Here is an 8,728-nt window from a genome sequence, read left to right on the forward strand (position 1 = left end):
TCCTGAAGTGTGATGAGGAGAGGATGTGGAGCTCATAGATACAGTCGGAGAGGGTGATGATTCTGTTGATGCAGAACCTTCTGATGTTGGGGTTGAATGTGATGTTTCTGTGGGGGATCCTGATGTGTGATGAGGAGAGGATGTGGAGCTCATAGATACGGTCGGAGAGGGTGATGATTCTGTTGATGGAGAACCTTCTGATGTTGGGGTTGAATGTGATGTTTCAGTGGGGGATCCTGAAGTGTGATGAGGAGAGGATGTGGAGCTCATAGATACGGTCGGAGAGGGTGATGATTCTGTTGATGGAGAATCTTCTGATGTTGGGGTTGTAAGTGATGTTTCAGTGGGGGATCCTGAAGTGTGATGAGGAGAGGATGTGGAGCTCATAGATACGGTCGGAGAGGGTGATGGTTCCGTTGATGGAGAACCTTCTGATGTTTGGGTTGAATGTGAAGTTTCAGTGGGGGATCCTGATGTGTGATGAGGAGAGGATGCGGAGCTCATAGATACGATCGGAGAGAGTGATGATTCTGTATATGGAGAACCTTCTGATGTTGGGGTTGAATGTGATGTTTCAGTGGGGGATCCCGATGTGTGATGAAGAGAGGATGTGGAGCTCATAGATACGGTCGGAGAGGGGGATGATTCTGTTGATGGAGAACCTTCTGATGTTGGGGTTGAAAGTGATGTTTCTGTAGGGGATCCTGATGTGTGATGAGGAGAGGATGTGGAGCTCATAGATACGGTCGGAGAGGGGGATGATTCTGTTGATGGAGAACCTTCTGATGTTGGGGTTGAATGCGATGTTTCAGTGGGGGATCCCGAAGTGTGATGAGGAGAGGATGTGGAGCTCATAGATACGGTCGGAGAGGGTGATGATTCTGTTGATGGAGAACCTTCTGATGTTGGGGTTGAATGCGATGTTTCAGTGGGGGATCCCGATGTGTGATGAGGAGAGGATGTGGAGCTCATAGATACAGTCGGATAGGGTGATGATTCTGTTGATGGAGAATCTTCTGATGTTGGGCTTGAATGTGATGTTTCAGTGGGGGATCCTGAAGTGTGATGAGGAGAGGATGTGAAGCTCATAGATACGGTCGGAGAGGGTGATGATTCTGTTGATGGAGAACCTTCTGATGTTGGGCTTGAATGTGATGTTTCAGTGGGGGATCCCGATGTGTGATGAGGAGAGGATGTGGAGCTCATAGATACAGTAGGAGAGGGTGATGATTCTGTTGATGGAGAACCTTCTGATGTTGGGGTTGAATGTGATGTTTCAGTGAGGGATCCTGATGCGTGATGAGGAGAGGATGTGGAGCTCATAGATACGGTCGGAGAGGGTGATGGTTCCGTTGATGGAGAACCTTTTGATGTTCGGGTTGAATGTGATGTTTCAGTGGGGGATCCCGATGTGTGATGAGGAGAGGATGTGGAGCTCATAGATACGGTCGGAGAGGGTGATGGTTCTGTTGTTGGAGAACCTTCTGATGTTGGGGCTGAATGCGATGTTTCAGTGGGGGATCCCGAAGTGTGATGAGGAGAGGATGTGGAGCTCATAGATACGGTCGGAGAGGGTGATGATTCTGTTGATTGAGAACCTTCTGATGTTGGGCTTGAATGTGATGTTTCAGTGGGGGATCCTGAAGTGTGATGAGGAGAGGATGTGAAGCTCATAGATACGGTCGGAGAGGGTGATGATTCTGTTGATGGAGAACCTTCTGATGTTGGGGTTGAATGTGATGTTTCAGTTGGGGATCCTGAAGTGTGATGAGGAGAGGATGTGGAGCTCATAGATACAGTCGGAGAGGGTGATGATTCTGTTGATGGAGAACCTTCTGATGTTGAGGTTGAATGTGATGTTTCAGTGGGGGATCCTGAAGTGTGATCAGGAGAGGATGTGGAGCTCATAGATACGGTCGGAGAGGGTGATGATTCTGTTGATGGAGAACCTTCTGATGTTGGGGTTGAATGTGAAGTTTCAGTGGGGGATCCTGATGTGTGATGAGGAGAGGATGCGGAGCTCATAGATACGGTCGGAGAGGGTGATGATTCTGTTGATGGAGAACCTTCTGATGTTTGGGTTGAATGTGAAGTTTCAGTGGGGGATCCTGATGTGTGATGAGGAGAGGATGCAGAGCTCATAGATACGATCGGAGAGGGTGATGATTCTGTATATGGAGAACCTTCTGATGTTGGGGTTGAATGTGATGTTTCAGTGGGGGATCCCGATGTGTGATGAGGAGAGGATGCGGAGCTCATAGATACGGTCGGAGAGGGTGATGATTCTGTTGATGGAGAACCTTCTGATGTTGGGGTTGAATGTGATGATTCAGTGGGGGATCCTGAAGTGTGATGAGGAGGGGATGTGGAGCTCATAGATATAGTCAGAGTGGGTGATGATTCTGTTGATGGAGAACCTTCTGATGTTGGGGTTGAATGTGATGTTTCAGTGGGGGATCCTGAAGTGTGATGAGGAGAGAATGTGGAGCTCATAGATACAGTCGTAGAAGATGATGATTCTGTTGATGGAGAACCTTCTGATGTTGGGGTTGAATGTGATGTTTCTGTAGGGGATCCTGATGTGTGATGAGGAGAGGATGTGGAGCTCATAGATACGGTCGGAGAGGGGGATGATTCTGTTGATGGAGAACCTTCTGATGTTGGGGTTGAATGCGATGTTTCAGTGGGGGATCCCGATGTGTGATGAGGAGAGGATGTGGAGCTCATAGATACAGTCGGATAGGGTGATGATTCTGTTGATGGAGAATCTTCTGATGTTGGGCTTGAATGTGATGTTTCAGTGGGGGATCCTGAAGTGTGATGAGGAGAGGATGTGAAGCTCATAGATACGGTCGGAGAGGGTGATGATTCTGTTGATGGAGAACCTTCTGATGTTGGGCTTGAATGTGATGTTTCAGTGGGGGATCCCGATGTGTGATGAGGAGAGGATGTGGAGCTCATAGATACAGTCGGAGAGGGTGATGATTCTGTTGATGGAGAACCTTCTGATGTTGGGGTTGAATGTGATGTTTCAGTGAGGGATCCTGATGCGTGATGAGGAGAGGATGTGGTGCTCATAGATACGGTCGGAGAGGGTGATGGTTCTGTTGTTGGAGAACCTTCTGATGTTGGGGTTGAATGTGAAGTTTCAGTGGGGGATCCCGAAGTGTAATGAGGAGAGGATGTGGAGCTCATAGATACGGTCGGAGAGGGTGATGATTCTGTTGATGGAGAACCTTCTGATGTTGGGGTTGAATGGGATGTTTCAGTGGGGGATCCTGAAGTGTGATGAGGAGGGGATGTGGAGCTCATAGATATAGTCAGAGTGGATGATGATTCTGTTGATGGAGAACCTTCTGATGTTGGGGTTGAATGTGATGTTTCAGTGGGGGATCCTGAAGTGTGATGAGGAGAGGATGTGGAGCTCATAGATACAGTCGGATAGGGAGATGATTCTGTTAATGGAGAATCTTCTGATGTTGGGGTTGAATGTGATGTTTCAGTGGGGGATCCTGATGTGTGATGAGGAGAGGATGCGGAGCTCATAGATACGGTCGGAGAGGGTGATGATTCTGTTGATGCAGAAACTTCTGATGTTGGAGTTGATTGTGATGTCTCAGCTGATGTTGATGGTTGTGTTGCTGGGGAGATGTGTGTTACAACACGAGGTGCAGTTGATGGAGATACTTCTTCAGTAGAAGCTGACAGTTTGGCTACAGTTGATGTGTCAGTTGTTTGAGAAATGGTAACAGATTCAATTTTCAATGTACTAGAAGGACTTATGTCGGTTACTGTTGGAGACATTGTCGGTACCATTGATTGTGAGGTTTCCAGTGCAGTGGGGATTTCTGAGGTTTGATGAGTAGAGGATGTAGAGCTCACAGAAATGGTGTATTCAGTATGACTGTCCTTTGTAGACTGGAAGGGGGAAGAAATGGATAATGAGGTAGATGGCTCCTGAGAAGTGCTCAGAAGATTTGTAACCGCAGAAGTTGACATGGAAGAGTCACTGTGACTTGATGTGACCATGGAAAGTGATGAAGGTGTTGAGTCCGTCTGTTCGGAGTTGGGGAGAGAAGTCCCTGGTGACAACGTTAGACTTTGGGTGGAAAGCAGTAAAGTCCCATTAGTTGTTACAGTCACAGATGAAGTGTAATAATTTACAATCCCAGTAGTGGAACCCCGAGAGGTAGGTGCCCAGGAAGATGAACTCCTTACATCTGTAGATGACTCCAAATGGGTTGTTTGTGCAGAACCAGAAGGATTCATTGCAGGGTCAGACTTTGTTGTAGAAGGTTCTGCCACATTGGCTGCATTGCGTTCACTAGTAGTAAGTGCTGATTGCGTTGGGCTGTGTTGTGTTCCTGCAGAAAGAAGTGAAATAAAGATATCATTCTGTACATTCCAAAACTCCAAAAATGCACGTGAGAGTAAAACGAAAGATTCCAGCTGGAGTTGCAACTAGACCTGTATGGGTGCTGATATTAGACGTTTGCATACATATTGAAAATATGACGGATCTGCCAAAAAATGCTCTTTTATTGGAGGACGGTGATCATGTGACGCCATTTATTATCAAATAGTTGTTTGGCTCCTTTTTAAATCATAATGATAACAGAAATCCCTCAAATGGCCCGGATCAGAAGTCTCCACCCCTGGATCAGAAGTCTCCGCCCCCGGATCAGAAGTCTCCTCCCCCGGATCAGAAGTCTCCTCCCCCGGATCAGAAGTCTCCGCCCCCGGATCAGAAGTCTCCTTCCCCGGATCAGAAGTCTCCGCCCCTGTATCAGAAGTCTCCACCCCTGGATCAGAAGTCTCTGCCCCCCGGATCAGAAGTCTCCACCCCCGGATCAGAAGTCTCCACCCCCGGATCAGAAGTCTCCACCCCCGGATCAGAAGACTCCGCCCCCTGGAATGTTCAGCCTTGGTACGGACACACAAGGTGACACACACGGGTTACAATGCCAATTAGAGGTTAATGTCCCACATCTGTGGCTTCTTACATCACAATCAGTGTCAGTGTATAAATAGTCATGGAGTTTGTTCGCTCTCACGTGTCTCACTGACTAGGCTAGATACTGAGCCATGGGGAGCAGAAAAGAACTGTCAAAAGTCCTGCATAACAAGGTAATGGAACTTTATAAAGATGGAAAAGGACATAAAAAGGAGCCAAACGACTATTTGATAATAAATGGTGTCATATGATCATCATCCTTCAATAAAAGAGCATTTTTTGGCAGATTGTCATATTTTCAATATCAATGCCAAAATTCACAATTTCTGCCAGGGGAGGGAAACTTTTGAGCACAACTGTATACAGTGGCCACCATTACTACCCTGTGGGGTGCTCTCCAATGACCCTTCCTATGCCTTGTCTGAAGCGGGATAATGAAGGCTTTCAGGGGCAGAGAATAAAGCTGGTGTTATACACAGGGGGCAATATAAGGTGCATCGGTGCTGGTCCTGATGATGTATGTAGTCGGTTTGTAGTCGGTTTGTAATCGGTATGTAGTCGGTTTGTAGTCGTTATGTAGTCGGTTTGTAGTCGGTTTGTAATCGGTATGTAGTCGGTTTGTAGTCGTTATGTAGTCGGTTTGTAGTCGGTTTGTAATCGGTATGTAGTCGGTTTGTAGTCGTTATGTAGTCGGTTTGTAGTCGGTTTGTAATCGGTATGTAGTCGGTTTGTAGTCGTTATGTAGTCGGTTTGTAGTCGGTTTGTAGTCGGTATGTAGTCGGTTTGTAGTCGTTATGTAGTCGGTTTGTAGTCGGTTTGTAGTCGGTATGTAGTCGGTTTGTAGTCGGTATGTAGTCGGCATGTAGTCGGCTTGTAGTCGGTTTGTAGTCGTTATGTAGTCGGTATGTAGTCGGTTTGTAGTCGGTTTGTAGTCGGTATGTAGTCGGTATGTGATCAGTATGTAGTCGGTATGTAGTCGGTTTGTAGACGGTATGTAGTCGGTATGTAGTCGGTTTGTAGTCGGTATGTAGTCGGTTTGTAGTCGGTTTGTAGTCGGTATGTAGTCGGTTTGTAGTCGTTATGTAGTCGGTATGTAGTCGGTATGTAGTCGGTATGTAGTCGGTTTGTAGTCGGTATGTAGTCGGTTTGTAGTCGGTATGTAGTCGGTATGTAGTCGGTTTGTAGTCGGTATGTAGTCGGTTTGTAGTCGTTATGTAGTCGGTATGTAGTCGGTTTGTAGTCGGTATGTAGTCGGTTTGTAGTCGGTATGTAGTCGGTATGTAGTCGGTATGTAGTCGGTTTGTAGACGGTATGTAGTCGGTTTGTAGTCGTTATGCAGTCGGTTTGTAGTCGGTATGTAGTCGGTATGTAGTCGGTTTGTAGTCGGTATGTAGTCGGTTTGTAGTCGGTATGTAGTCGGTATGTAGTCGGTTTGTAGTCGGTATGTAGTCGGTTTGTAGTCGGTATGTAGTCGGTATGTAGTCGGTATGTAGTCGGTTTGTAGACGGTATGTAGTCGGTTTGTAGTCGGTATGTAGTCGGTTTGTAGTCGGTTTGTAGTCGGTATGTAGTCGGTATGTAGTCGGTATATAGTCGGTGTATAGTCGGTATATAGTCGGTGTATAGTCGGTGTATAGTCGGTGTATGGTCGGTATATAGTCGGTGTATGGTCGGTATATAGTCGGTGTATGGTCGGTGTATAGTCGGTGTATAGTCGGTGTATAGTCGGTGTATAGTCGGTGTATAGTCGGTGTATGGTCGGTGTATGGTCGGTGTATGGTCGGTATATAGTCGGTGTATAGTCGGTGTATAGTCGGTGTATGGTCGGTATATAGTCGGTGTATAGTCGGTGTATAGTCGGTGTATGGTTGGTATATAGTCGGTGTATGGTTGGTATATAGTCGGTGTATGGTCGGTGTATAGTCGGTGTATAGTCGGTGTATAGTCGGTGTATAGTCGGTGTATAGTCGGTATATAGTCGGTGTATGGTCGGTGTATAGTCGGTATATAGTCGGTATATAGTCGGTGTATGGTCGGTATATAGTCGGTGTATGGTCGGTGTATAGTCGGTGTATAGTCGGTGTATAGTCGGTATATAGTCGGTGTATGGTCGGTGTATAGTCGGTGTATAGTCGGTGTATAGTCGGTGTATAGTCGGTGTATAGTCGGTGTATAGTCGGTATATAGTCGGTGTATAGTCGGTATATGGTCGGTGTATGGTCGGTATATAGTCGGTGTATAGTCGGTGTATAGTCGGTGTATAGTCGGTGTATGGTCGGTGTATAGTCGGTGTATAGTCGGTGTATAGTCGGTGTATGGTCGGTGTATAGTCGGTGTATAGTCGGTGTATGGTCGGTGTATAGTCGGTGTATAGTCGGTGTATAGTCGGTGTATGGTCGGTATATAGTCGGTGTATAGTCGGTATATAGTCGGTGTATAGTCGGTGTATGGTCGGTATATAGTCGGTGTATAGTCGGTGTATGGTCGGTATATAGTCGGTGTATGGTCGGTGTATAGTCGGTGTATAGTCGGTGTATAGTCGGTGTATGGTCGGTATATAGTCGGTGTATAGTCGGTGTATGGTCGGTATATAGTCGGTGTATGGTCGGTGTATAGTCGGTGTATAGTCGGTGTATAGTCGGTGTATAGTCGGTGTATAGTCGGTGTATGGTCGGTATATAGTCGGTGTATAGTCGGTGTATGGTCGGTATATAGTCGGTGTATGGTCGGTGTATAGTCGGTGTATAGTCGGTGTATGGTCGGTATATAGTCGGTGTATGGTCGGTGTATAGTCGGTGTATAGTCGGTGTATAGTCGGTGTATGGTCGGTATATAGTCGGTGTATAGTCGGTGTATGGTCGGTATATAGTCGGTGTATGGTCGGTGTATAGTCGGTGTATAGTCGGTGTATAGTCGGTGTATGGTCGGTATATAGTCGGTGTATAGTCGGTGTATAGTCGGTGTATAGTCGGTGTATGGTCGGTATATAGTCGGTGTATGGTCGGTGTATGGTCGGTGTATAGTCGGTGTATGGTCGGTATATAGTCGGTGTATGGTCGGTGTATGGTCGGTGTATAGTCGGTGTATGGTCGGTATATAGTCGGTGTATAGTCGGTGTATAGTCGGTGTATGGTTGGTATATAGTCGGTGTATAGTCGGTATATAGTCGGTGTATAGTCGGTGTATAGTCGGTGTATGGTCGGTATATAGTCGGTGTATGGTCGGTGTATAGTCGGTGTATAGTCGGTGTATGGTCGGTATATAGTCGGTGTATGGTCGGTGTATGGTCGGTGTATAGTCGGTGTATGGTCGGTATATAGTCGGTGTATAGTCGGTGTATAGTCGGTGTATGGTTGGTATATAGTCGGTGTATAGTCGGTATATAGTCGGTGTATGGTCGGTATATAGTCGGTGTATGGTCGGTGTATAGTCGGTGTATAGTCGGTGTATAGTCGGTGTATAGTCGGTGTATGGTCGGTATATAGTCGGTGTATAGTCGGTGTATAGTCGGTGTATGGTTGGTATATAGTCGGTGTATAGTCGGTATATAGTCGGTGTATGGTTGGTATATAGTCGGTGTATAGTCGGTGTATGGTCGGTGTATGGTCGGTGTATGGTCGGTGTATAGTCGGTGTATAGTCGGTGTATAGTCGGTGTATAGTCGGTATATAGTCGGTGTATGGTCGGTGTATAGTCGGTATATAGTCGGTATATAGTCGGTGTATGGTCGGTATATAGTCGGTGTATGGTCGGTGTATAGTCGGTGTATAGTCGG

This window comes from Staurois parvus, unplaced genomic scaffold, assembly GCF_062004578.1.
Source record: "Staurois parvus isolate SC_StPar_1 unplaced genomic scaffold, SC_StPar_1.0 ptg002894l, whole genome shotgun sequence".
Taxonomy (NCBI): domain Eukaryota; kingdom Metazoa; phylum Chordata; class Amphibia; order Anura; family Ranidae; genus Staurois; species Staurois parvus.